Genomic DNA, 27,015 nt, shown 5'->3' with positions numbered 1-27,015 from the left:
GACGCTGCTCGGCTTTCTCTCCGCCGTCGGTCGGCTCCAGCCGCCGCTGCTCGGGAAGGGTCTGCGCTGGACCTGTCGTCGGTCTCTTGCTGCTCGTCGTGGCTGGGGAACCAAGCCCGGCTCTCCACAGCCTCCCCTGTGAAGGTCAATCTCTGCCTGACGGCTGGGCGGTTGCTCGTGTTTGACGCCCGTGTTCCTGGCCTCGACTATTTATTTATTATTTTTTTTAATGTTGCAGGTAGATTCGAATCAACACTCGTCGCCACTGTTGGATCCGTGGTTCAGTGGATATGCTGTTATCAAATAATCACACGGATGCTGTACATTAACAATAGACAGGTCTTTACTGGAGGAGGGTAGTCTCAAGACTGGGGGTACAGAGGCATGCGCAAAGCTTATATACCGGCGTGGACACTTCCGGTACTACAGTATACAGGAGCTGTAAAAGTAGTTCTGAATTAAAGGCACATACACTACAGTATGTTGGCCTTCATAGCGAGAGGATTCGAGTACAGGAGCAAGGATGTCTTGCTGCAGTTGTACAGGGCCTTGGTAAGACCACACCTTGAGTATTGAGTGCAGTTTTGGCCGCCTTATCTGAGGAAGGATGTTCTTGCCATGGAGGGAGTGCAGCGAAGATTCACCAGACTGATACCTGGGATGGCAGGAATGACGTGTGAAGAGGTTGAGTCGATTAGGCTTATATTTGCTAGAGTTTAGAAGAATGAGAGGGGATCTCATTGAAACTTATAAAATTCTAACAGGACTAGACAGACTAGATGCAGGATGTTCCCGATGGCGGGGGAGTCCAGAACCAGGGGTCACAGTCTAAGGATAAGGGGTAAGCCATTTAGGACTGAGATGAGGATGAATTTCTTCACCCAGAGAGTGGTGAACCTGTGGAATTCTCTACCACAGAAGGCAGTTGAGGCCAACTCATTAAATATATTCAAGAAGGAGTTGGATATATTTCTTAAGGCTAAAGGGATCCAGGGATATGGGGAGAAAGCAGGGACAGGGTACTGAATTTGGATGATCCGCCATGATCTCATTAAATGGCGGAACAGGCTCGAGGGGCCGAATGGCCTATTCCTCCTCCTATCTTCTATGTTTCTATGTTTCTAATAGGTAAAGTAATGTATTTTTGCTCCCTGGTGCTGCAGTGATAGGTTACACCTAATTCTCTGGAAGTGCAGTGTGGAAAAGAGCAATATGTACAAGTTCTGAGCTGGCCGAAGGTGATTTTCTACCAACAGACATATATGCTTTTGATTTAGAATTTTAGATTTGGCAATCCCCAGGGGATTATCCTCAGTGTAACCTTTTCATGCCATTTTCACTCTCAGGCCTCATTGGTCCTGAATTTGCGGTCAGAGGCGTACCAGAAGAATACGCCTCCGAACCGAAAAAAACTACGAACTTACCTGGTGTCTCCAGAGCTTCAGACTCATCCAGTCCTGGGCCTGCAAGCCTGCGTAAAGGCCCACAGATCCCAGGAGGGCATGCGGGTCACAAGCGTCCCTGGGATCACATGGGCCAGGCCAACAAATCAAAAATGGGGATTCCTGTGATGTTTACAGGGATTCTATTTACATATGGAATCCCCATAAGCATAATAGAAATCCCCAAATAAATAAAAATTTCACACCACTTAAATAAAAATGATCACATGTTCAAAATTAATTAAAAGACACATTAATTAAGCATTTAAAATAAAAAATGTATTTAAAAAAAAAATTTAAACATTTTAAAATGGGCCAAAATGTACTTCAACTAATTTTAAATGTATGGTGCATGTTAAATAATGTTTTAAATGTATTTTGACATTTATTTTAACCCATACGCTGGTAAAAGGCCCTACGCCTGCTTTTACCAGGCGTAAGGGTTTCATGGGCATTCGCTGGGTAGTAGTTGGCCAACTCTGCGCTGGCGAAAGTGATTTTGCAGCAGATGCGGTGGATCTGTCCAAGCAAAACTTGACAGATCGCAAGTTCCAGGTTTTTGCACATGCGCAGCGCAGGCGAAAACCCCAACTTGCGGGGTCATTCTGAGGGCTTCCGACAGCGTACATAATTTCAGGCCCAAGATCATGCTGCTAATTCACTTATTCGGAGCGGGATGTGGGTGAGCATTAGCTTCTGGGCTCCGGAAAATTGATCAGCCCTCGGCCCCACAAATGAAAGTAAAAAAAACTTACCTGTTTGGACCTGTTCACCTTCTCGGCGAACTCCCCGCTCAGGTCGGGGGTTCAAATCACAGTTAGGGGGGTCCAATGGCTTTATCGAACACTAATTTGCATAGTTAAAGAGGAACTCCCTCAGCTTTGGGCAGGTGGTTTAGCTGCCTGCTCAGAAACCCGAGTAAAAATCATGGTTGGTGGGATCCAAGCGGATTTCTGGCAGGTCATTTTAAGTGTCCACCTGCCCGATGTCCGGTGGATGTGTAGAGTTAAAATCGCTCCTCCCACCTTTCCAGACCATGTACAGCCCATTGCTCAGGATTGTTGGCTTGTTCTGATTCCCTAATAGGGGAATGACCTGGAGAGGTGGCAAAGGGAGTTATTCGTGTGCAGAATAAATTTTAAGTGGCATTTCCCTATGCAAACAGGCATTGCTACAGTTTCTGTGAGAAACCCAGAAATTAATACATTGGTACTCAGAGGGTTGGTCTCCATATAAAATAATGACTTACACTATTGACCTCTCTGAATAGCGTCAATCTTCCCCTATTCTCCACCTTGATAAAGTACTATGACAAAAAAGAATTCTTTTGAATCAGTTTTCTTTCTATTTCTACTTTCTATGATTCTATGATTCTATGAGTTTTATAATTAAAAAAAAAGAAATTTGGTTTGGACAACTTTTCCTATAGTGGCCATTGGAAACAAACACATTAAGAAAAAACTTTTCTTAGAAGCAATGATGTGAAAAAATTCACCAATCGTTCTATTATCAATTTTCAGGCCCAGGACAGACGGACATTTCTCAGACTACCTCCACGTGCCAATGCCCCCACCCAAGACAAGAAAGTGGCTTCTACTGGACTTGGACTGCAGCAGGCACCAAAGTTTCACAGCAGTTGGCATTTTCACTTTGTAATGGCAATTGGGAGCAGTTATGGAAGAGGAGAATCTTTTTTTTAATTTGTTTATGGGATCAGGGCGTCGCTGGCAATGCCAGCATTTATTGCCCATCCCTAGTTGCCCTTGAGAAGGTGGTGAGCCGCCTTCTTGAACCGCTGCAGTCCGTGTGGTGATGGTACTCCCACAGTGCTGTTTGGTAGGGAGTTCTAGGATTTTGACCCAGCGACGATGAAGGATTGGCGATATACTTCTAAGTCAGGATGGTGTGTGACTTGGAGGGGAATCTCTTCTGCAAGACAAGCAGTAAGGAAATACATTTGGGTCCAAAAAGCGATTATGCATTTTTCTTTAATATTACTGGTATCTTGTACTCATGATGCCATATACCATAATTATCTTTCACATCTTGTTTTTTTTTTGTTTAAAAGACATATATGCATATATGGTTATTAAAATGCCATGTGAGTGAGCATTTATCCATATTCAACTACAGTGGCCCGTAATTTGCGGCCACTACGGGCACGTACGAGGTGCGTATGCGCCCGTAAGGGCCGCACAAGCTTCGGGCTTTTATGCGTGAAGTGCAAGCGCGTAAACCCAGAACTTGCGATCTGTCAAGAATCTTCTTGACAGATCCAACACATCCCCGGGAAAAGGGCATCCTCGGACGGCAAGTTGGGCTATTTACCCAACTTCTGCCAGCGAATGCCCGTGAAATTCTTATGCCTGGTAAAAGCAGGCGTAAGGCGCTTGCTTTTACCAGTGTAAGAGTTTAAAAAAACATGTTTTCAATCATTTAAACATTAAAAACCTGTACAATAAGGTAAGGTTATTTTTAGCCCCTTTAAAACATTTACATTTATTTTTCAAAAAATTTAATTTTTGTTTTAAATATTTAATTGAATGGCATTTTAATTAATTTTAAATATGTAATTTTTTAAATTTATTTGATGTGTTCATGTATTTTTTTGGGTATTCTCATTCATGCTTATGGGGTTTCCATACATACGGAATTCCCATAAGCATGAATGGGAATTCCCTTCTTTCATTCGTTGGGCCAGCCCACATGATCCATAGGGAGCTCACAAACCGCCTGCACCCCGGGATACGTGGGCCTCTACCTGTGGATACCCAGAGAGGCCCAGGACCGCAAATCTCCGTACCTCACAGACCACCAGGTACGCGGGCATTTTATTTGCGGATCGGAGACATTTCCCCACTCGAAGCCTCCGACCGCAAATTCAGGGCCATTTTGATGTGAATATGGCTATAAATATTTTGGCCCCAAAATTCCTTGTTTTCAGCATTTCAGTGGCAACCTGATTTTCAGGCCTGAAAATTGAGGCTGCAGTCACCCAAGGTCCCCATGCTACTTTGGGCCACCCCATGATCCACCTCGCATGTCCCTATAGAGCTCATTAACATATTAATATGAAGGCCAGAAGCATTGCCATGTTGGAATCCTGGAATTTACACTTGCAATGCACCAAGGAGAACAAGATAAATAAGGCGTAACTGTTACCGGTAACAGCTGAGACTGACAGAAGTGAGGAACGTTTGAACCTGAAGAGTGCATAAAGTTTGATTGAAGTTTTCAAGATATTAAGGGGAATTGATAGGTAGATAGAGAGAAACTATTTCCACTGGTTGGGGAATCTAAGATTAGGGGACATAGCCTAAAAATTACAGCCAGGCCTTTCAGGAGTTTGGAACTCTTCCGCAAACGGCGGCTGATGTTGGTCAATTGTTCATTTTAAATCTGCGATTGATACAATTCTGTTAGCCAAAGGTATTAAGGGATATGGGGCAAAGGCGGGTATATGGAGTTAGGCCACAGTTCAACCATGATCTCACTGAATGGTGGAACAGGCTCGAGGGGCTAAATGGCCTACTCCTGTTCCTATGTCCTATGTTGACAACTGATTACTGGAGCTGGGAAAAAGCTATTGGGTTTTGCCTTGAGCTTGCTGCTGACTGTCCGTGGGACCTTGAAACCACCGAGATATTTTTGCCCGTCCCTCCACAGTGAGAGGTTCTGAGGACCAGGTGAGCAAGTTGTTCTCCCTATATAGGTCACTTCTGACTACAGCAGTACACTTTTGTGTAGAATTTGTTTTAAATTTCAGTGGAGCTGGGAGGAGATGGAGGGCTCCTCCTGGCTCCACTGTACTTCTGATGACCGCTGCCGGTCACGCTCGGTCCCCCTCCCACTGCCCTTCCCCCCCTTCCTCGCCTGGGACTTACCTAAGGGCTGCTACCAGCGAGGCAGCTGGCCCGCAATTGTATGCTTCCATCAGGTGAGCTGCCTATGGAGGCACGACAGGTGCCAGCAGCTCTTTCTGAATAGTCAGATGAGGCCCGAGGACCAATTCCTTGTGGTCCTCAGGCCTCCAGTCAATGCTGGCAGGCCGGCGCTATGTAATTTCCACCCCCTTGTCTTCACCCAATGCCCATGCAGACAGAAGCTTTCTAGTGGCTGTTGGATAGCAGGAACAGGAAACCTGGTTGATTTTTCCCTCCCTAACCCAAATGCACGGAGGCCACTTGTAGCCTCCCTTCTCATACTCCTGCCAAGATCAGTTAACTCAACAGACTAGGGACTGAATCTGGCACTTTCTTGGTCTAAATAGCTTCACTGGACTGACTGAGCTATCAGAGAAGTACAAAGCATTCCTATTTAAATCCTCATGTTTGTGAAACACCTTGTGAGTAGCTTCTGATTCAATCTCAAAGCAGATACAACATATTACACTGTGGGAAGTCACAAACAGATCATACTCTGAAGAGAAAGATATTGATCTGCTATTTCGGAAAGATTAGACACATTTGTGCACACCTTCCACCAATGTTGTGAAATTGGGAGGCAGTGTGACAAAGCTTTAACCCCTCTAATTGCCAAGTAAAATGACAAAAGTTAGAATATATGTGAATGTGAGCTAGTAAATGCCATTAATCGTGGCACCACAATCCACAACCTTTCTGTTCTGCCATAGCCAACGGAAAAGATATAGGCCCAGTAATTCGGGTCCCAACGCGTGAGTACGCACCGTGTACTCACGCGTGGGCCTGATGGAAGTGCCGGTTTTCAGCATGCACAGCGCATGCGCGGAAAACCGGCATTTCATTTCCTCTGAACCAAGGGGTTCAGAGGTGGAACGCGTGTGTGCAGGAGTCAGCGCGTGCGCGCTGAAATTCCTTTTTTTTTACAGGGTTGCCCATGCGATAAGGCCTCCAGTTTTTACGCGAGAAAAAAGCAGACGTAAGTACTTAGTTTTAAAAGGTAAGTGGTCTATCAATTAAAGTTAGAAACTTTTTTCCACAGGTTTATTATTTTTAAAGACTTTACAGTAAGGTAAGTGTATTTTTAGACCCGATTTGTTAAAAAATTATTTTTTCAAAAAATTGAATAATTATTTAAATTAGTTTTTTACAATTATTAATAGTTCATTTAATTTGTGGGATTTTTTAAAACTTTTATTTGAAGTTTAAGTACTGTTTTGGGCACCCGGAGTTTTCATGAGTTTGACAGTTCTTACTATCAAACTCATGAATGAACTTTTGCAACCTCCGATTGGTTGCCCAGTGCTCACGTGATCCCAGCCGGCTCATCGAACTAACTACGCCGCTGGATCACGCAAACACAGCGCGCCGGGAGCTGAACCGGGCCACTGACAGGAAATCCACGCAGGGCCAGGCTTCAACTGTCGGCGCGCTATATAAGTGTAGGTCGGGGGCTTGCACCCGCGGGAAGCCCCCGGCACCAATTTCTGGGCCAATATTGCAACTAAGAAAGAGTTATTTCTACAAGACAAGAAAATAGGCCAATAAAAGTCAAACAAGTATTGATTTAAAAAAATGTATTTTGTACAATGCAAAAAAAAAACACAATTAGTCAGGAGTACAATGGAATACTCTCCCCTTGCCTGGATGGGTGCAGCTGCAACAACACTCAAGAAGATCGACACCATTCAGGACAAATCAGCCTGCTTGATCGGCACCCCATCCACCAGCTTAAACATCCACTCCCTCCACTGCTGGTGCACCATGGCTGCAGTGTGTATCATCTACAGGATGCTCTGTAGCAATTCCCCAAGGCTTCTTCGGCAGCACCTCCCAAACCTGCATCCTCCACCACCTAGAAGGACAAGGGCAGCAGGCGTATGGGATCACCACCACCTCCAAGTTCTCCTCAAAGTCACACACCATCCTGACATGGACATATTTCGCTATTCCTTCATTGTCGCTGAGTCAAAATCCTGGAACTCCTTACATAACAGCATTGTGGGTACACCTTCACCACTCGGACTGCAGCGTTTTAAGAAGGCGGCTCGTTAACACCTTCTCAAGGGTAACTCAGGATGGGCAATAAGTGCCGGCCTTGTCAGTGACGCCCACTTCCCGAGAATAATTTTTTAAAACTTCAATGTGCAATAAAGAGAAAGTTGAAACTGCAGATATAAAATCTTTTCTATCCATTTGAATATTATTTACCAGTTACTGAATGAATTGTTATTGCAAACTCTGGGCTCTGAAATAATTTCACTCACGATATTAAAGAGAGAATGCTTATCAAGGACAGAATGCTTTCTACATTATTTGCCTAAAAGACTCCTTTATATAATTAAATTACATCCCTGGAAATTCCTCCACAAGTTATCCCATAGGGAAAACCTATGGGGAGTACACAACTTTACCCAGAGGGAAATACAATGCATGGAAGAATTTCTGGCCCATAATTATGGTGCTAATAATTTGTTGTGTGTTAGCTTGGCTTAGGATATAACACTCACACCTCTGGGTTTAACCCTCATGCTAGATTTTGAGTTCATAATTCTAAGCCAACACTCCAATGCAGTGCAGAAAGAGTCCTGTATTGTCAGATGTGACGTTAAACCAAGGTTCTCTCTGCCTATTGTGGTGAAAAATCCCACAGCATTATTCAAACAAATGTAGGTACCCTAGCCAAAGTTCCTCTCCATACCATAAAAACACAGATTAGCTAGTATTTTGTGGGATGTTACTGGTGCTGAGTATTTGCTGTTTTGGTTTATATAACAGTCACTGCCCTGCAAGAAAGTAATCCACTGTGTGAAGTGTTTTGGGTGCTTCAATTTGATTAATACTAAATAATTGCAAATATTATGTTGCACTTAATTACAACAGAAAGAAATCAGAACTTACTATAAATGACTACTTTGGAAGCAGTTTGTGTTATTTTCCTGCACCATCTCCTATTGACATGCAGAAGCCACAGAAAAGCAGGTCACATGCCTTAAATTTAGAGGACAAAAATAAAGTTAATACAGGAATGATTGTAAAGCAAATTCTTCACCAAAAGTGGAAAATATCTATTATTTAATGATGTAATCAAAATTACTTCTATAAAGATCATTAATTCTCTACAAAAGCATAAGCCACACTTCACTGGTGCTCCTGAACAAAGTGATGTTTAGAAAAATGTACTCATACAATAGAATTTATTTTCAGTTCTGTGAATTATTTCATTCATCATCAGATATGAACGGAGGTAAAGTTCTGTTGCTACATTAAATTAGAAAACACTCTGGCTGCCTGAATCCATTTTTAAAAATCTGTACAACAAGCATATTTACCCATGCCTTCAATCTCAGCCCTCTCTGTGTAGACACTGTGCAAAGCACAGACCTATTTATCTTGACTTGACATTAACGCAAATGGTATCTTATGATGTCATAATGCTAAATATTCCCAACCAGAAAAGACACTCAACAAAACAAAAAAGGAGTGTTTCTGTGTAACACTATTATTTAAACAGACAGATTTGGTCCATCATATCTAAAAACAATGGAAACATAATACTCTAGTGGTCAAATGGATATTTCTCAGAAACAAATTGAATCTATATATTGATTTGGATGGAATGTGAGGTATGAAAGGATAAATCTGGTTTGGATGAACCTGTCATTCTCATGGTTAAAATGACATGCAATGAAGATACCACACTTCAAGCTTCTGTGAGGTTACTCATCACATATACTCTTAGAGTAGTTACTCACTTTATCAATATGGATTTAAAACAATGAATCAATAACCAGGCCAAATAAGAAAGAATTAGTCAGAGGTTTAAATCCCTAGTTGGAGACAAGGTCCAGTGTCCAGTGACAATGAATATTCTAACAAGGGTCTTTTTTTTTTTAAAGAAACTGTCTTCTTTCCTATAAAATACCGAAAATACAGCATTGGTCAAAAAGTTCCTAGGTAGTGACCAATAAAGTGTCTTGAACATGTCATGTTATATGTTATAATGTAGCAGTTCGTGTTCACCTAGGTAGGTATCAGACGAATGACTACTAAATAATCGAGTTCGACTTCAGGAGAACAATCTAGAAGTTGTTTATTTACAAGAACAGACGAAATACAGAAGGTAAGGCGGCTGGATGCAGGAGCACTGTGAAGTAGGTCTTTCCCCAGCGGGGACGCCATGAGGACTGAGTCCGCAGTCCTCTGGATAGCGTGATGACGTCATCACGCTCGGCTGTGTTTTCCCGCGCTTCGGGCATCACGTGACCGCGTCATGACGTCAGCGCGTTCGCCCGCGCTTGGGGCGGTCACGTGACCCACGCCAATACGTCGACGCATCTACCCAGCACTGAGGCTGGCCGTTGCGGCCGAAGTCGCGAGCGCAAGAGGCACCCAGCACTGAGGCTGGCCGTTGCGGCCGAAGTCGCGGGAGCGGGAGAGGCACCTGGCACTGTGGCTGGCCGTTGCGACCGTCGAGGAAGCGGACGGCCGAACTAGGCCGGCGGCCGATGCGTTTAGGTGCGTCACGTGATACGTGATATAACGTCAGTGCACTAGGGCGTGTCTTAAAGGGGCAACGGCCCAAACAGGTAAGTTAAAGGGGCAACGGCCCAAACAGGTAAGTAATATACATACAGTTAGGTTAAAGTGAATTATGTACATCTATATATATAAAAGACCTCTTCAGTCTGTCTGTCTGTCTGTCTGTCCGTTCTCTATACGTTCGAAAGTTATAGAGCGTACCTACATGCATGTCATGTCAAAAGAAAGCTTACGATTACGGACCGGTCATAGGCGTATTTACTTTTCGACCGGACAAATATCGTGCCCACGGTATCCCAAAAACGTTCAAAATTCCGCTCATTAAATGGGAAAAGTTCCGCTCATTTGCTCATTAGCATTGAGTGACGTGAAGGTTGACCAATCGTGCGGTCGAGCGACCTGACAGTTGACCGACGGTTGACCAATCGCTGCGTCACGGGGGCGGGTTCATTGCGCGTGCGGGCGGGCCATCCTACAGTTGAGTGTTGAGTGACTTGACGATTGACCAATCCTACAGTTCAGTGACCTGATGGTTGACCAATCGGTGCGTGTGTGGGCGGGCCTTATCATTCTGAACCGAGGTGAGTGGCCGCCATCTTGATTTTTTTTCTCCACACTTTCTGTGTGTTAGGGAACTAAGGAAAATAACAATTTATTTCAGTTTTAAATTGTATTTAGCAACATTAGGAAATGAAGTGAACCCCTGCCCTTCGCCCGGAAGCTCGCCTACTTTGATGGCCATTTCGAGCGGCTGTGCCGGTGCCGGGCGCGGCCTAGCAGCCCGGGAAGCCTGGGCCTTGAGTTGCGGGCTGTGCTGGGAGCCGCCGCGCACAAAACTTCCCCGCGGTGTCAACAGCCCCACCCCAGAGCCTGACCCAAAGCCACCAGGTCACCGCCCGCGGCGGGCAGTGCCGGGAGCCGCCGCGCACAAAACTTCCCCGCGGCGTCAACAGCCCGCCTGAGAGCCCAACCCAAAGCCACCACGTCACCGGCCGCAGCGGGCCGTGCTGGAAGCTGCCGCGCACAAAACTTCCCCGCGGCGTCAACAGCCCCGCCCGAGAGCCCGACCCAAAGCCATAAGGTGAGCGGCCGCGGCGGCCCAGTCTCTCTCTCTCTCTCTCACACTCCCAATCTCTCTATCTCACACTCCCAATCTCTCTCTCTCACACTCCCAATCTCTCTCTCTCACACTCCCAATCTCTCTCTCTCTCACACTCCCAATCTCTCTCTCTCTCACACTCCCAATCTCTCTCTCTCTCACACTCCCAAACTCTCTCTCTCTCACACTCCCAACCTCTCTCTCACACTCCCAATCTCTCTCTCTCTCACACTCCCAATCTCTCTCTCTCACACTCCCAATCTCTCTCTCTCTCACACTCCCAATCTCTCTCTCTCTCACTCCCAGTCTCTCTCTCTCACACTCACAATCTCTCTCTCACACACTCCCAGTCTCTTGCTCTCACACTCCCAATCTCTCTCTCTCTCTCACACTCCCAATCTCTCTCTCACACTCCCAATCTCTCACACTCCCAATCTCTCTCTCCCTCACACTCCCAGTCTCTCTCTCTCACACTCCCAATCCCTCTCTCTCTCACACTCCCAATCTCTCTCTCTCTCACACTCCCACTCTCTCTCTCTCACACTCCCAATCTCTCTCTCTCACACTCTCAATCTCTCTCTCTCTCATGCTCCCAATCTCTCTCTCACACACTCCCAATCTCTCTCTCACTCTCACTCCCAATCTCTCTCTCTCTCACTCCCAGTCTCTCTCTCTCTCACACTCCCAGTCTCTCTCTCTCACACACTCCCAATCTCTCTCTCACTCACACTCCCAATCTCTCTCTCTCACACTCCCAATCTCTCTCTCTCTCACTCCCAGTCTCTCTCTCTCTCACACTCCCAGTCTCACTCTTTCTCACACTCCCAATCTCTCTCTCTCTCACACTCCCAATCTCTCTCTCTCTCACTCCGTCTCTCTCTCTCACACTACCAATCTCTCTCTCTCTCACACTCCCAATCTCTCTCTCTCAAACTCCCAATATCTCTCTCACACTCCCAATCTCTCTCTCTCTCTCACTCCCAATCTCTCTCTCTCTCACTCCCAGTCTCTCTCTCTCTCACACTCCCAGTCTCTCTCTCTCTCTCACACTCCCAATCTCTCTCTCTCGCTCACACTCCCAATCTCTCTCTCTCTCTCACTCCCAGTCTCTCTCTCTCACACTCCCAAACTCTCTCTCTCTCTCTCTCTCACACTCCCAATCTCTCTCTCACACTCCCAGTCTCTCTCTCTCACACACTCCCAGTCTCTCTCTCTCACACACTCCCAGTCTCTCTCTCTCACACTCCCAATCTCTCTCTCTCACACTCCCAATCTCTCTCTCTCTCACACTCCCAATCTCTCTCTCTCACACTCCCAATCTCTCTCTCTCTCACACTCCCAATCTCTCTCTCTCTCACACCCCCAATCTCTCTCACACTCCCAATCTCTCTCTCTCACACTCCCAATCTCTCTCTCTCTCACACTCCCAATCTCTCTCTCTCACACTCCCAATCTCTCTCTCTCTCACACTCCCAATCTCTCTCTCTCACACTCCCAATCTCTCTCTCTCACACTCCCAATCTCTCTCTCTCACACTCCCAATCTCTCTCTCTCTCACACTCCAAATCTCTCTCTCTCTCACACTCCCAGTCTCTCTCTCTCTCATACTCCCAGTCTCTCTCTCACACTCCCAGTCTCTCTCTCTCACACACTCCCAATCTCTCTCTCACTCACACTCCCAATCTCTCTCTCTCACTCCGCCTCTCTCTCACACTCCCAATCTCTCTCTCTCACACTCCCAATCTCTCTCTCTCTCACACTCCCAATCTCTCTCTCTCACACTCCCAATCTCTCTCTCTCTCTCACTCCCAATCTCTCTCTCTCACACTCCCAATCTCTCTCTCTCACACTCCCAATCTCTCTCTCTCTCACACTCCAAATCTCTCTCTCTCTCACACTCCCAGTCTCTCTCTCTCTCACTCCCAGTCTCTCTCTCTCACACTCCCAATCTCTCTCTCTCACACACTCCCAGTCTCTCTCTCTCACACTCCCAATCTCTCTCTCTCTCTCACATTCCCAATCTCTCTCTCTCACACTCCCAATCTCTCACACTCCCAATCTCTCTCTCTCTCTCTCACACTCCCAATCTCTCTCTCTCTCTCTCACACTCCCAATTCCAATTCCAATTCCAATTAAAATGCTTTATTGGCATGAAAGTTTACAGAGAACCATATTGCCAAAGCTTACATAGCAAAAAGGTACAGTTTTCCAACATTCTGTAGGTGTCAATCGATTTGACATTTGTTGGGTACATACAATATTACTTTTAAACAATATTAATTTTAAACAGTCTTTGTACTTCATTTGGTACGTTCAATATTAATTTTAAACAGTCTTAATTTTAAACAGTCCTCAGGTTGTGACATGTTGTTACATATTTGGCCCCAAGGTATGGTCTGTCTCCTTCTCCTAGGACTAATCTCAATTTTGACAGATCATCCAATTCCTTGAAATCTGGGGTTGTTTGGCTTAGCTTGTTGAATAATATGTTTCTTGATGTGTTGAATTTTTCGCATTTTAGGAGGAAATGCATTTCTGTTTCAACCTCGCCAGCCAGACATTGATCGCATATTCTATTCTCTCTAGGCTGCCAGGATTTCTTGTATCTGCCTTTTTCAATTTCCAGTTGGTGGTCGCTTAGTCTGTACCTGGTGAGGGTCTGTCTCTGTTTTGTGTCTCTGATGGTCGTGAGGTAGTCTGCCAGTTTATATTCTCTTTTTAGGGCCCGGTAACATTCTAATCTGCTTTGGCTTTTGGTTATTTTGTTCCAATGTTCCAGGTAGGTTTCTTTGCATTTTTTAATGATTTGGTTCACTCGGATTGGTGTTTGGACGGCTGTGTTGGTCTGGGGCTGGTCAGGGTCCGGCTGAGTACTTAGTTTCCGCAGCAGCTGACTCAGGGGACTCTTTTCTGGGTTTAGCTCTTGGGTCTGAAAGGCTTTGAAATGAAGGGTGTCTGGGGAGCTAGATTTGAGGTGATTTAGGAAGTTTAGTGCTCGTTTTTGGATGTTTATTATCAGTGGGTATCTGCCTAGTTCGGCTCTGCATGCATTTGTTGGCGTTTTTCTTTGGGTGCGAAGGATGCTTCGGCAGAATTCTGCATGTAGGGCTTCTATTGTATGTTTTTCCCATTTAGTGTAGCTTTGGTGATTTAGCGGGCCCCATACTTCACTACCGTACAGTGCAATGGGCAGGATTATGCTGTCAAATATTTTGAGCCAGATTTTGATTGGGATTTGGATGTTGTAGAATTTTCTTTTTATTGCATATAGGGCTCTTCGGGCTTTTTCTTTTAGTGCATTCACTGCTATGCTGAAGCTCCCTGATGCTGTAATAGTTAGACCAAGGTAGGTGTAGCTCATAGTGTGTCCTATAGTGATATCACTGAGGGTAAACTGGTATTTGTTTTCCTGACATCTGGGCCTTTTTTGAAAAATCATGATGTTGGTTTTCTTTAGATTTACTGTTAGAGCCCAATTTTGGCAGTATTTGTCGAGTAGGTCTAGTTGTTGCTGTAATCCCTGTTCTGTGGGAGACAGCAGAACCAGGTCGTCCGCATAGAACAGGGATTTCACTTCTCCATCCAGGAGACGGAGACCTGGTGACTCGCTTTGCTCCAGCATGTCTGCTAATTCATTTATGTATATCCCAATCTCTCTCTCTCTCTCATTCCCAGTCTCTCTCTCTCACACTCCCAATCTCTCTCTCTCTCTCACACTCCCAATCTCTCTCTCACACTCCCAGTCTCCCTCTCACACTCCCAGTCTCTCTCTCACACACTCCCAGTCTCTCTCTCTCACACTCCCAATCTCTCTCTCTCACACTCCCAATCTCTCTCTCTCTCACACTCCCAATCTCTCTCTCTCACACTCCCAATCTCTCTCTCTCTCACTCCCAATCTCTCTCTCTCTCACACTCCCAATCTCTCTCTCTCTCTCACACTTCCAATCTCTCTCTCTCTCTCTCTGACACTCCCAATCTCTCTCTCTCTCACACTCCCTGTCTCTCTCTCTCTCACACTCCCATTCTCTCTCTCTCTCACACTCCCAGTCTCTCTCTCTCACACACTCCCAGTCTCTCTCTCTCACACACTCCCACTCTCTCTCTCTCACACTCCCAGTCTCTCCCTTTCTCACACTCCCAATCTCTCTCTCCCACACTCCCAATCTCTCTCTCTCTCACTCCCAGTCTCTCTCTCTCTGACTCCCAGTCTCTCTCTCTCTCACACTCCCAATCTCTATCTCTCTCTCTCACACTCCCAATCTCTCTCTCTCTCACTCCCAATCTCTTTCTCTCTCACACTCCCAGTCACTCTCTCTCACACTCCCCGTCTCTCTCTCTCACATTCCCAATCTCTCTCTCTCTCACTCCCGATCTCTCTCTCTCACACACTCCCACTCTCTCTCTCTCTCTCACACTCTCTCTCTCTCTCTCACACTCCCAATCTCTCTCTCACACTCCCAGTCTCTCCCTCTCACACACTCCCAATCTCTCTCTCTCTCTCTCACACTCCCAGTCTCTCTCTCTCACACTCCCAATCACTCTCTCTCTCACACTCCCAATCTCTCTGTCTCTCACACTCCCAATCTCTCTCTCTCTCACTCCCAATCTCTCTCTCTCTCTCACACTCTCTCTCTCTCTCTCACACTCCCAATCTCTCTCTCACACTCCCAGTCTCTCCCTCTCACACACTCCCAATCTCTCTCTCTCTCTCACACACTCTCTCTCTCTCTCTCTCACACTCCCACTCTCTCTCTCTCACTCGCACTCTCTCTCACACTCCCACTCTCTCTCTCTCACTCCCAGCCTCTCTCTCTCTCTCTCTCACTCCCAGTCTCTCTCTCTCTCACACTCCCAGTCTCTCTATCTCACTCCCAGTCTCTCTCTCTCTCACACACTCCCAGTCACTCAGTTCAGTTCAGTTCAGTTCAAATGCTTTATTGGCATGAAAGTTTACAGAGAACCATATTGCCAAAGCTTACATTGCAAAAAGGTACAGTTTTCCAACATTCTGTAGGTGTCAATCGATTTGACATTTGTTGGGTATATACAATATTACTTTTAAACAATATTAATTTTAAACTGTCTTTCTACTTCATTTGGTACGTTCAATATTAATTTTAAACAGTCTTACTTTTAAACAGTCCTCAGGTTGTGACATGTTGTTACATATTTAGCCCCAAGGTATGGTCTGTCTCCTTCTCCTAGGACTAATCTCAATTTTGACAGATCATCCAATTCCTTGAAATCTGGGGTTGTTTGGCTTAGCTTGTTGAATAATATGTTTCTTGATGTGTTGAATTTTTCGCATTTTAGGAGGAAATGCATTTCTGTTTCAACCTCGCCAGCTAGACATTGATCGCATATTCTATTCTCTCTAGGCTGCCAGGATTTCTTGTATCTGCCTTTTTCAATTTCCAGTTGGTGGTCGCTTAGTCTGTACCTGGTGAGGGTCTGTCTCTGTTTTGTGTCTCTGATGGTCGTGAGGTAGTCTGCCAGTTTATATTCTCTTTTTAGGGCCCGGTAACATTCTAATCTGCTTTGGCTTTCGGTTATTTTGTTCCAATGTTCCAGGTAGGTTTCTTTGCATTTTTTAATGATTTGGTTCACTCGGATTGGTGTTTGGACGGCTGTGTTGGTCTGGGGCTGGTCAGGGTCCGGCTGAGTACTTAATTTCAGTAGCAGCTGACTCAGGGGACTCTTTTCTGGGTTTAGCTCTTGGGTCTGAAAGGCTTTGAAATGAAGGGTGTCTGGGGAGCTAGATTTGAGGTGATTTAGGAAGTTTAGTGCTCGTTTTTGGATGTTTATTATCAGTGGGTATCTGCCTAGTTCGGCTCTGCATGCATTTGTTGGCGTTTTTCTTTGGGTGCGAAGGATGCTTCGGCAGAATTCTGCATGTAGGGCTTCTATTGTGTGTTTTTCCCATTTAGTGTAGCTTTGGTGATTTAGCGGGCCCCATACTTCACTACCGTACAGTGCAATGGGCAGGATTATGCTGTCAAAAATTTTGAGCCAGATTTTGATTGGGATTTGGATGTTGTAGAATTTTCTTTTTATTGCATATAGGGCTCTTCGGGCTTTTTCTTTTAGTGCATTCACTGCTATGCTGAAGCTCCCTGATGCTGTAATAGTTAGACCAAGGTAGGTGTAGCTCATAGTGTGTCCTATAGTGGTATCACACTCCCAATCTCGCTCTCTCACACTCCCAATCTCTCTCTCTCTCACACTCCCAATCTCTCTCTCTCTCACACTCCCAATCTCTCTCTCTCTCACACTCCCAATCTCTCTCTCTCTCACACTCCCAATCTTTCTCTCTCACACACTCCCAGTCTCTCTCTCTCTCACACTCCCAATCTCTCTCTCTCTCACACTCCCAATCTCTCTCTCTCTCTCACTCCCAATCTCTCTCTCTCACACTCCCAATCTCTCTCTCTCTCACACTCCCAATCTCTCTCTCTCTCACTCCCAGTCTCTCTCTCTATCTCACTCCCAGTCTCTCTCTCTCTCTATATCTCTCTCACTCCCAGTCTCTCTCTCACACTCCCAATCTCTCTCTCTCACACTCCCAATCTCTCTCTCTCACTCCCAGTCACTCTCTCTCTCTCTCTCTCACACTCCCAGTCTCTCTCTCTATCTCACTCCCAGTCTCTCTCTCTCTCTATCTCTCTCTCACTCCCAGTCTCTCTCTCACACACTCCCAGTCTCTCTCTCTCACGCACTCCCAGTCTCTCTCTCTCCCTCTCTCACTCACTCCCAGTCTCTCTCTCTCTCTCTCTCTCACACACACACACTCCCACTCTCTCTCTCTCTCTCACACTGCCACTCTCACTCTCTCTCTCACACTCCCCCTCTCTCTCTCTCTCATACTCCCTCTCTCTCTGTCTCACACTCCCAGTCTCTCTCTCTCTCTCACACGCCCAGTCTCTCTCTCTCTCTCACACTCCCAGTCTCTCTCTCACACACACTCCCAGTCTCTCTCACACTCCCAGACTCTCTCTCTCTCACACTCCCAGTCTCTCTCTCTCTCTCACACTCCCAGTCTCTCTCTCTCACACTCCCAATCTCTCCCTTTCTCACACTCCCAATCTCTCTGTCTCTCACACTCCCACTCTCTCTCTCTCTCTCTCACACACTCCCACCCTCTCTCTCTCTCTCACACACTCTCTCTCTCTCTCACACTCCCACTCTCTCTCTCTCACTCCCACTCTCTCTCTCTCACACTCCCACTCTCTCTCTCTCACACACACACTCCCACTCTCTCTCTCACACTCCCAGTCTCTCTCTCTCTCTCACTCCCAGTCTCTCTCTCTCTCTCTCTCTCTCTCACTCCCACTCCCAGTCTCTCTCTCTCTCTCTCACACTCCGTCTCTCTCTCTCTCACTCACATTCCCAGTCTCTCTCTCTCTCTCTCACTCCCAATTTCGCTCTCTCACTCCCAGTCTCTCTCTCTCTCACACATTCCGTCATTCTCTCTCTCACACTCCCAATCTCTCTCTCACACTCCCAATCTCTCTCTCTCTCACACTCCCAATCTCTCTCTCACACTCCCAATCTCTCTCTCTCACACACTCCCAGTCTATCTCTCTCTCACTCCCAGTCTCTCTCTCTCACACTCCCAATCTCTCCCTCTCACACACTCCCAGTCTCTCTCTCTCTCACACTCCCAATCTCTCTCTCTCTCTCACACTCCCAATCTCTCTCTCTCACACTCCCAATTTCTCACACTCCCAATCTCTCTCTCTCACACACTCCCAATCTCTCTCTCACACTCCCAATCTCTCTCTCTCTCACACTCCCAATCTCTCTCTCTCTCTCTCTCACTCCCAATCTCTCTCTCTCACACTCCCAATCTCTCTCTCTCTCTCTCTCACTCCCAGTCTCTCTCTCACACACTCCCAGTCTCTCTCTCTCACACTCCCAACCTCTCTCTCACACTCCCAATCTCTCTCTCTCTCACACTCACAATCTCTCTCTCTCTCTCACTCCCAATCTCTCTCTCTCACACTCCCAATCTCTCTCTCTCACACTCCCAATCTCTCTCTCTCTCACACTCCCAGTCTCTCTCTCTCTCACTCCCAGTCTCTCTCTCTCACACTCACAATCTCTCTCTCTCACACACTCCCAGTCTCTTGCTCTCACACTCCCAATCTCTCTCTCTCTCTCACACTCCCAATCTCTCTCTCTCACACTCCCAATCTCTCACACTCCCAATCTCTCTCTCCCTCACACTCCCAGTCTCTCTCTCTCACACTCCCAATCCCTCTCTCTCTCACACTCCCAATCTCTCTCTCTCTCACACTCCCACTCTCTCTCTCTCACACTCCCAATCTCTCTCTCTCACACTCTCAATCTCTCTCTCTCTCATGCTCCCAATCTCTCTCTCACACACTCCCAATCTCTCTCTCACTCTCACTCCCAATCTCTCTCTCTCTCACTCCCAGTCTCTCTCTCTCACACACTCCCAGTCTCTCTCTCTCACACACTCCCAATCTCTCTCTCACTCACACTCCCAATCTCTCTCTCTCACACTCCCAATCTCTCTCTCTCTCACTCCCAGTCTCTCTCTCTCTCACACTCCCAGTCTCACTCTTTCTCACACTCCCAATCTCTCTCTCTCTCACACTCCCAATCTCTCTCTCTCTCACTCCGTCTCTCTCTCACACTACCAATCTCTCTCTCTCTCACACTCCCAGTCTCTCTCTCTCTCACTCCCAGTCTCTCTCTCTCACACTCACAATCTCTCTCTCTCACACACTCCCAGTCTCTTGCTCTCACACTCCCAATCTCTCTCTCTCTCTCACACTCCCAATCTCTCTCTCTCTCACACTCCCACTCTCTCTCTCTCACTCGCACTCTCTCTCACACTCCCACTCTCTCTCTCTCACTCCCAGCCTCTCTCTCTCTCTCTCACACTCCCAGTCTCTCTCTCTCTCTCTCTCTCACACTCCCAGTCTCTCTATCTCACTCCCAGTCTCTCTCTCTCTCACACACTCCCAGTCACTCTCTCTCTCACACTCCCAATCTCGCTCTCTCACACTCCCAATCTCTCTCTCTCTCACACTCCCAATCTCTCACTCTCTCACACTCCCAATCTCTCTCTCTCTCACACTCCCAATCTCTCTCTCTCTCACACTCCCAATCTTTCTCTCTCACACACTCCCAGTCTCTCTCTCTCTCACACTCCCAATCTCTCTCTCTCTCACACTCCCAATCTCTCTCTCTCTCTCACTCCCAATCTCTCTCTCTCACACTCCCAATCTCTCTCTCTCTCACACTCCCAATCTCTCTCTCTCTCACTCCCAGTCTCTCACTCTATCTCACTCCCAGTCTCTCTCTCTCTCTATCTCTCTCTCACTCCCAGTCTCTCTCTCACACTCCCAATCTCTCTCTCTCACACTCCCAATCTCTCTCTCTCACTCCCAGTCACTCTCTCTCTCTCTCTCTCACACTCCCAGTCTCTCTCTCTATCTCACTCCCAGTCTCTCTCTCTCTCTCTCTATCCAATTCCAATTCCAATTAAAATGCTTTATTGGCATGAAAGTTTACAGAGAACCATATTGCCAAAGCTTACATAGCAAAAAGGTACAGTTTTCCAACATTCTGTAGGTGTCAATCGATTTGACATTTGTTGGGTACATACAATATTACTTTTAAACAATATTAATTTTAAACAGTCTTTGTACTTCATTTGGTACGTTCAATATTAATTTTAAACAGTCTTAATTTTAAACAGTCCTCAGGTTGTGACATGTTGTTACATATTTGGCCCCAAGGTATGGTCTGTCTCCTTCTCCTAGGACTAATCTCAATTTTGACAGATCATCCAATTCCTTGAAATCTGGGGTTGTTTGGCTTAGCTTGTTGAATAATATGTTTCTTGATGTGTTCAATTTTTCGCATTTATCTCTCTCTCACTCCCAGTCTCTCTCTCACACACTCCCAGTCTCTCTCTCTCACACACTCCCAGTCTCTCTCTCTCCCTCTCTCACTCACTCCCAGTCTCTCTCTCTCTCTCTCTCTCACACACACACACTCCCACTCTCTCTCTCTCTCTCACACTGCCACTCTCTCTCTCTCTCACACTCCCCCTCTCTCTCTCTCTCATACTCCCTCTCTCTCTGTCTCACACTCCCAGTCTCTCTCTCTCTCTCACACGCCCAGTCTCTCTCTCTCTCTCACACTCCCAGTCTCTCTCTCACACACACTCCCAGTCTCTCTCACACTCCCAGACTCTCTCTCTCTCACACTCCCAGTCTCTCTCTCTCTCTCACACTCCCAGTCTCTCTCTCTCACACTCCCAATCTCTCCCTTTCTCACACTCCCAATCTCTCTGTCTCTCACACTCCCACTCTCTCTCTCTCTCTCTCACACACTCCCACTCTCTCTCTCTCTCTCACACACTCTCTCTCTCTCTCACACTCCCACTCTCTCTCTCTCACTCCCACTCTCTCTCTCTCACACTCCACTCTCTCTCTCTCACACACACACTCCCACTCTCTCTCTCACACTCCCAGTCTCTCTCCCTCTCTCACTCCCAGTCTCTCTCTCTCTCTCTCTCTCTCTCACTCCCACTCCCAGTCTCTCTCTCTCTCTCCTCACACTCCGTCTCTCTCTCTCTCACTCACATTCCCAGTCTCTCTCTCTCTCTCTCACTCCCAATTTCGCTCTCTCACTCCCAGTCTCTCTCTCTCTCACACATTCCGTCATTCTCTCTCTCACACTCCCAATCTCTCTCTCTCACACTCCCAATCTCTCTCTCTCTCACACTCCCAATCTCTCTCTCTCACACTCCCAATCTCTCTCTCACACTCCCAATCTCTCTCTCACACTCCCAATCTCTCTCTCTCTCACACTCCCAATCTCTCTCTCACACTCCCAATCTCTCTCTCTCACACACTCCCAATCTCTCTCTCTCTCACTCCCAGTCTCTCACTCTATCTCACTCCCAGTCTCTCTCTCTCTCTATCTCTCTCTCACTCCCAGTCTCTCTCTCACACTCCCAATCTCTCTCTCTCACACTCCCAATCTCTCTCTCTCACTCCCAGTCACTCTCTCTCTCTCTCTCTCACACTCCCAGTCTCTCTCTCTATCTCACTCCCAGTCTCTCTCTCTCTCTATCTCTCTCTCACTCCCAGTCTCTCTCTCACACACTCCCAGTCTCTCTCTCTCACACACTCCCAGTCTCTCTCTCTCCCTCTCTCACTCACTCCCAGTCTCTCTCTCTCTCTCTCTCTCACACACACACACTCCCACTCTCTCTCTCTCTCTCACACTGCCACTTTCTCTCTCTCTCTCACACTCCCCCCTCTCTCTCTCTCTCATACTCCCTCTCTCTCTGTCTCACACTCCAGTCTCTCTCTCTCTCTCACACGCCCAGTCTCTCTCTCTCTCTCACACTCCCAGTCTCTCTCTCACACACACTCCCAGTCTCTCTCACACTCCCAGACTCTCTCTCTCTCACACTCCCAGTCTCTCTCTCTCTCTCACACTCCCAGTCTCTCTCTCTCACACTCCCAATCTCTCCCTTTCTCACACTCCCAATCTCTCTGTCTCTCACACTCCCACTCTCTCTCTCTCTCTCACACACTCCCACTCTCTCTCTCTCTCTCACACACTCTCTCTCTCTCTCACACTCCCACTCTCTCTCTCTCACTCCCACTCTCTCTCTCTCACACTCCCACTCTCTCTCTCTCACACACACACTTCCCACTCTCTCTCTCACACTCCCAATCTCTCTCTCTCTCTCACTCCAGTCTCTCTCTCTCTCTCTCTCTCTCTCACTCCCACTCCCAGTCTCTCTCTCTCTCTCTCTCACACTCCGTCTCTCTCTCTCTCACTCACATTCCCAGTCTCTCTCTCTCTCTCTCACTCCCAATTTCGTTCTCTCACTCCCAGTCTCTCTCTCTCTCACACATTCCGTCATTCTCTCTCTCACACTCCCAATCTCTCTCTCTCACACTCCCAATCTCTCTCTCTCTCACACTCCCAATCTCTCTCTCTCTCACACTCCCAATCTCTCTCTCACACTCCCAATCTCTCTCTCACACTCCCAATCTCTCTCTCTCTCACACTCCCAATCTCTCTCTCACACTCCCAATCTCTCTCTCTCACACACTCCCAGTCTCTCTCTCTCTCACTCCCAGTCTCTCTCTCTCACACTCCCAATCTCTCCCTCTCACACACTCCCAGTCTCTCTCTCTCTCACACTCCCAATCTCTCTCTCTCTCTCACACTCCCAATCTCTCTCTCTCACACTCCCAATTTCTCACACTCCCAATCTCTCTCTCTCACACACTCCCAATCTCTCTCTCACACTCCCAATCTCTCTCTCTCTCACACTCCCAATCTCTCTCTCTCTCTCTCTCACTCCCAATCTCTCTCTCTCACACTCCCAATCTCTCTCTCTCTCTCTCTCACTCCCAGTCTCTCTCTCACACACTCCCAGTCTCTCTCTCTCACACTCCCAACGTCTCTCTCACACTCCCAATCTCTCTCTCTCTCACACTCACAATCTCTCTCTCTCTCTCACTCCCAATCTCTCTCTCTCACACTCCCAATCTCTCTCTCTCACACTCCCAATCTCTCTCTCTCTCACACTCCCAGTCTCTCTCTCTCTCACTCCCAGTCTCTCTCTCTCACACTCACAATCTCTCTCTCTCACACACTCCCAGTCTCTTGCTCTCACACTCCCAATCTCTCTCTCTCTCTCACACTCCCAATCTCTCTCTCTCACACTCCCAATCTCTCACACTCCCAATCTCTCTCTCCCTCACACTCCCAGTCTCTCTCTCTCACACTCCCAATCCCTCTCTCTCTCACACTCCCAATCTCTCTCTCTCTCACACTCCCAATCTCTCTCTCTCTCTCACTCCCAATCTCTCTCTCTCACACTCCCAATCTCTCTCTCTCTCACACTCCCAATCTCTCTCTCTCTCACTCCCAGTCTCTCACTCTATCTCACTCCCAGTCTCTCTCTCTCTCTATCTCTCTCTCACTCCCAGTCTCTCTCTCACACTCCCAATCTCTCTCTCTCACACTCCCAATCTCTCTCTCTCACTCCCAGTCACTCTCTCTCTCTCTCTCTCACACTCCCAGTCTCTCTCTCTATCTCACTCCCAGTCTCTCTCTCTCTCTATCCAATTCCAATTCCAATTAAAATGCTTTATTGGCATGAAAGTTTACAGAGAACCATATTGCCAAAGCTTACATAGCAAAAAGGTACAGTTTTCCAACATTCTGTAGGTGTCAATCGATTTGACATTTGTTGGGTACATACAATATTACTTTTAAACAATATTAATTTTAAACAGTCTTTGTACTTCATTTGGTACGTTCAATATTAATTTTAAACAGTCTTAATTTTAAACAGTCCTCAGGTTGTGACATGTTGTTACATATTTGGCCCCAAGGTATGGTCTGTCTCCTTCTCCTAGGACTAATCTCAATTTTGACAGATCATCCAATTCCTTGAAATCTGGGGTTGTTTGGCTTAGCTTGTTGAATAATATGTTTCTTGATGTGTTCAATTTTTCGCATTTATCTCTCTCTCACTCCCAGTCTCTCTCTCACACACTCCCAGTCTCTCTCTCTCACACACTCCCAGTCTCTCTCTCTCCCTCTCTCACTCACTCCCAGTCTCTCTCTCTCTCTCTCTCTCACACACACACACTCCCACTCTCTCTCTCTCTCTCACACTGCCACTCTCTCTCTCTCTCTCACACTCCCCCTCTCTCTCTCTCTCATACTCCCTCTCTCTCTGTCTCACACTCCCAGTCTCTCTCTCTCTCTCACACGCCCAGTCTCTCTCTCTCTCTCACACTCCCAGTCTCTCTCTCACACACACTCCCAGTCTCTCTCACACTCCCAGACTCTCTCTCTCTCACACTCCCAGTCTCTCTCTCTCTCTCACACTCCCAGTCTCTCTCTCTCACACTCCCAATCTCTCCCTTTCTCACACTCCCAATCTCTCTGTCTCTCACACTCCCACTCTCTCTCTCTCTCTCTCACACACTCCCACTCTCTCTCTCTCTCTCACACACTCTCTCTCTCTCTCACACTCCCACTCTCTCTCTCTCACTCCCACTCTCTCTCTCTCACACTCCCACTCTCTCTCTCTCACACACACACTCCCACTCTCTCTCTCACACTCCCAGTCTCTCTCTCTCTCTCACTCCCAGTCTCTCTCTCTCTCTCACTCCCACTCCCAGTCTCTCTCTCTCTCTCTCACACTCCGTCTCTCTCTCTCTCACTCACATTCCCAGTCTCTCTCTCTCTCTCTCACTCCCAATTTCGCTCTCTCACTCCCAGTCTCTCTCTCTCTCACACATTCCGTCATTCTCTCTCTCACACTCCCAATCTCTCTCTCGTCACACTCCCAATCTCTCTCTCTCTCACACTCCCAATCTCTCTCTCTCTCACACTCCCAATCTCTCTCTCACACTCCCAATCTCTCTCTCACACTCCCAATCTCTCTCTCTCTCACACTCCCAATCTCTCTCTCACACTCCCAATCTCTCTCTCTCACACACTCCCAATCTCTCTCTCTCTCACTCCCAGTCTCTCACTCTATCTCACTCCCAGTCTCTCTCTCTCTCTATCTCTCTCTCACTCCCAGTCTCTCTCTCACACTCCCAATCTCTCTCTCTCACACTCCCAATCTCTCTCTCTCACTCCCAGTCACTCTCTCTCTCTCTCTCTCACACTCCCAGTCTCTCTCTCTATCTCACTCCCAGTCTCTCTCTCTCTCTATCTCTCTCTCACTCCCAGTCTCTCTCTCACACACTCCCAGTCTCTCTCTCTCACACACTCCCAGTCTCTCTCTCTCCCTCTCTCACTCACTCCCAGTCTCTCTCTCTCTCTCTCTCTCACACACACACACTCCCACTCTCTCTCTCTCTCTCACACTGCCACTTTCTCTCTCTCTCTCACACTCCCCCTCTCTCTCTCTCTCATACTCCCTCTCTCTCTGTCTCACACTCCCAGTCTCTCTCTCTCTCTCACACGCCCAGTCTCTCTCTCTCTCTCACACTCCCAGTCTCTCTCTCACACACACTCCCAGTCTCTCTCACACTCCCAGACTCTCTCTCTCTCACACTCCCAGTCTCTCTCTCTCTCTCACACTCCCAGTCTCTCTCTCTCACACTCCCAATCTCTCCCTTTCTCACACTCCCAATCTCTCTGTCTCTCACACTCCCACTCTCTCTCTCTCTCTCTCACACACTCCCACTCTCTCTCTCTCTCTCACACACTCTCTCTCTCTCTCACACTCCCACTCTCTCTCTCTCACACACACACTCCCACTCTCTCTCTCACACTCCCAATCTCTCTCTCTCTCTCACTCCCAGTCTCTCTCTCTCTCTCTCTCTCTCTCACTCCCACTCCCAGTCTCTCTCTCTCTCTCTCACACTCCGTCTCTCTCTCTCTCACTCACATTCCCAGTCTCTCTCTCTCTCTCTCACTCCCAATTTCGTTCTCTCACTCCCAGTCTCTCTCTCTCTCACACATTCCGTCATTCTCTCTCTCACACTCCCAATCTCTCTCTCTCACACTCCCAATCTCTCTCTCTCTCACACTCCCAATCTCTCTCTCTCTCACACTCCCAATCTCTCTCTCACACTCCCAATCTCTCTCTCACACTCCCAATCTCTCTCTCTCTCACACTCCCAATCTCTCTCTCACACTCCCAATCTCTCTCTCTCACACACTCCCAGTCTCTCTCTCTCTCACTCCCAGTCTCTCTCTCTCACACTCCCAATCTCTCCCTCTCACACACTCCCAGTCTCTCTCTCTCTCACACTCCCAATCTCTCTCTCTCTCTCACACTCCCAATCTCTCTCTCTCACACTCCCAATTCTCACACTCCCAATCTCTCTCTCTCACACACTCCCAATCTCTCTCTCACACTCCCAATCTCTCTCTCTCTCACACTCCCAATCTCTCTCTCTCTCTCTCTCACTCCCAATCTCTCTCTCTCACACTCCCAATCTCTCTCTCTCTCTCTCTCACTCCCAGTC

General features: G+C 47.2%; 1 protein-coding gene across 14 annotated transcripts in view; it reads right to left on the bottom strand.

The window, feature by feature from the left end:
* kcnab1a (potassium voltage-gated channel subfamily A regulatory beta subunit 1a) overlaps positions 1–27,015 on the bottom strand; it is a 568,613-nt gene that overhangs the window by 307,633 nt on the left and 233,965 nt on the right. Inside the window, exon 1 of one of the 14 annotated variants that reach the window (XM_085990346.1) lies at positions 8,264–8,353. The exons of the other annotated variants lie outside the window; for them this stretch is intronic. The gene's annotated coding sequence lies outside the window, so the exon portion shown is untranslated. Of the gene's footprint in view, positions 1–8,263; positions 8,354–27,015 lie in introns of those variants that run through there. 14 annotated transcript variants of the gene reach the window in all.

The sequence above is a fragment of the Somniosus microcephalus genome, chromosome 6 (assembly GCF_052327205.1).
Source record: "Somniosus microcephalus isolate GS21.2 chromosome 6, FLI_Smic_1.0, whole genome shotgun sequence".
NCBI classification, from domain to species: Eukaryota; Metazoa; Chordata; class Chondrichthyes; order Squaliformes; family Somniosidae; genus Somniosus; species Somniosus microcephalus.
This window is presented reverse-complemented; position numbering and strand designations above follow the sequence as displayed.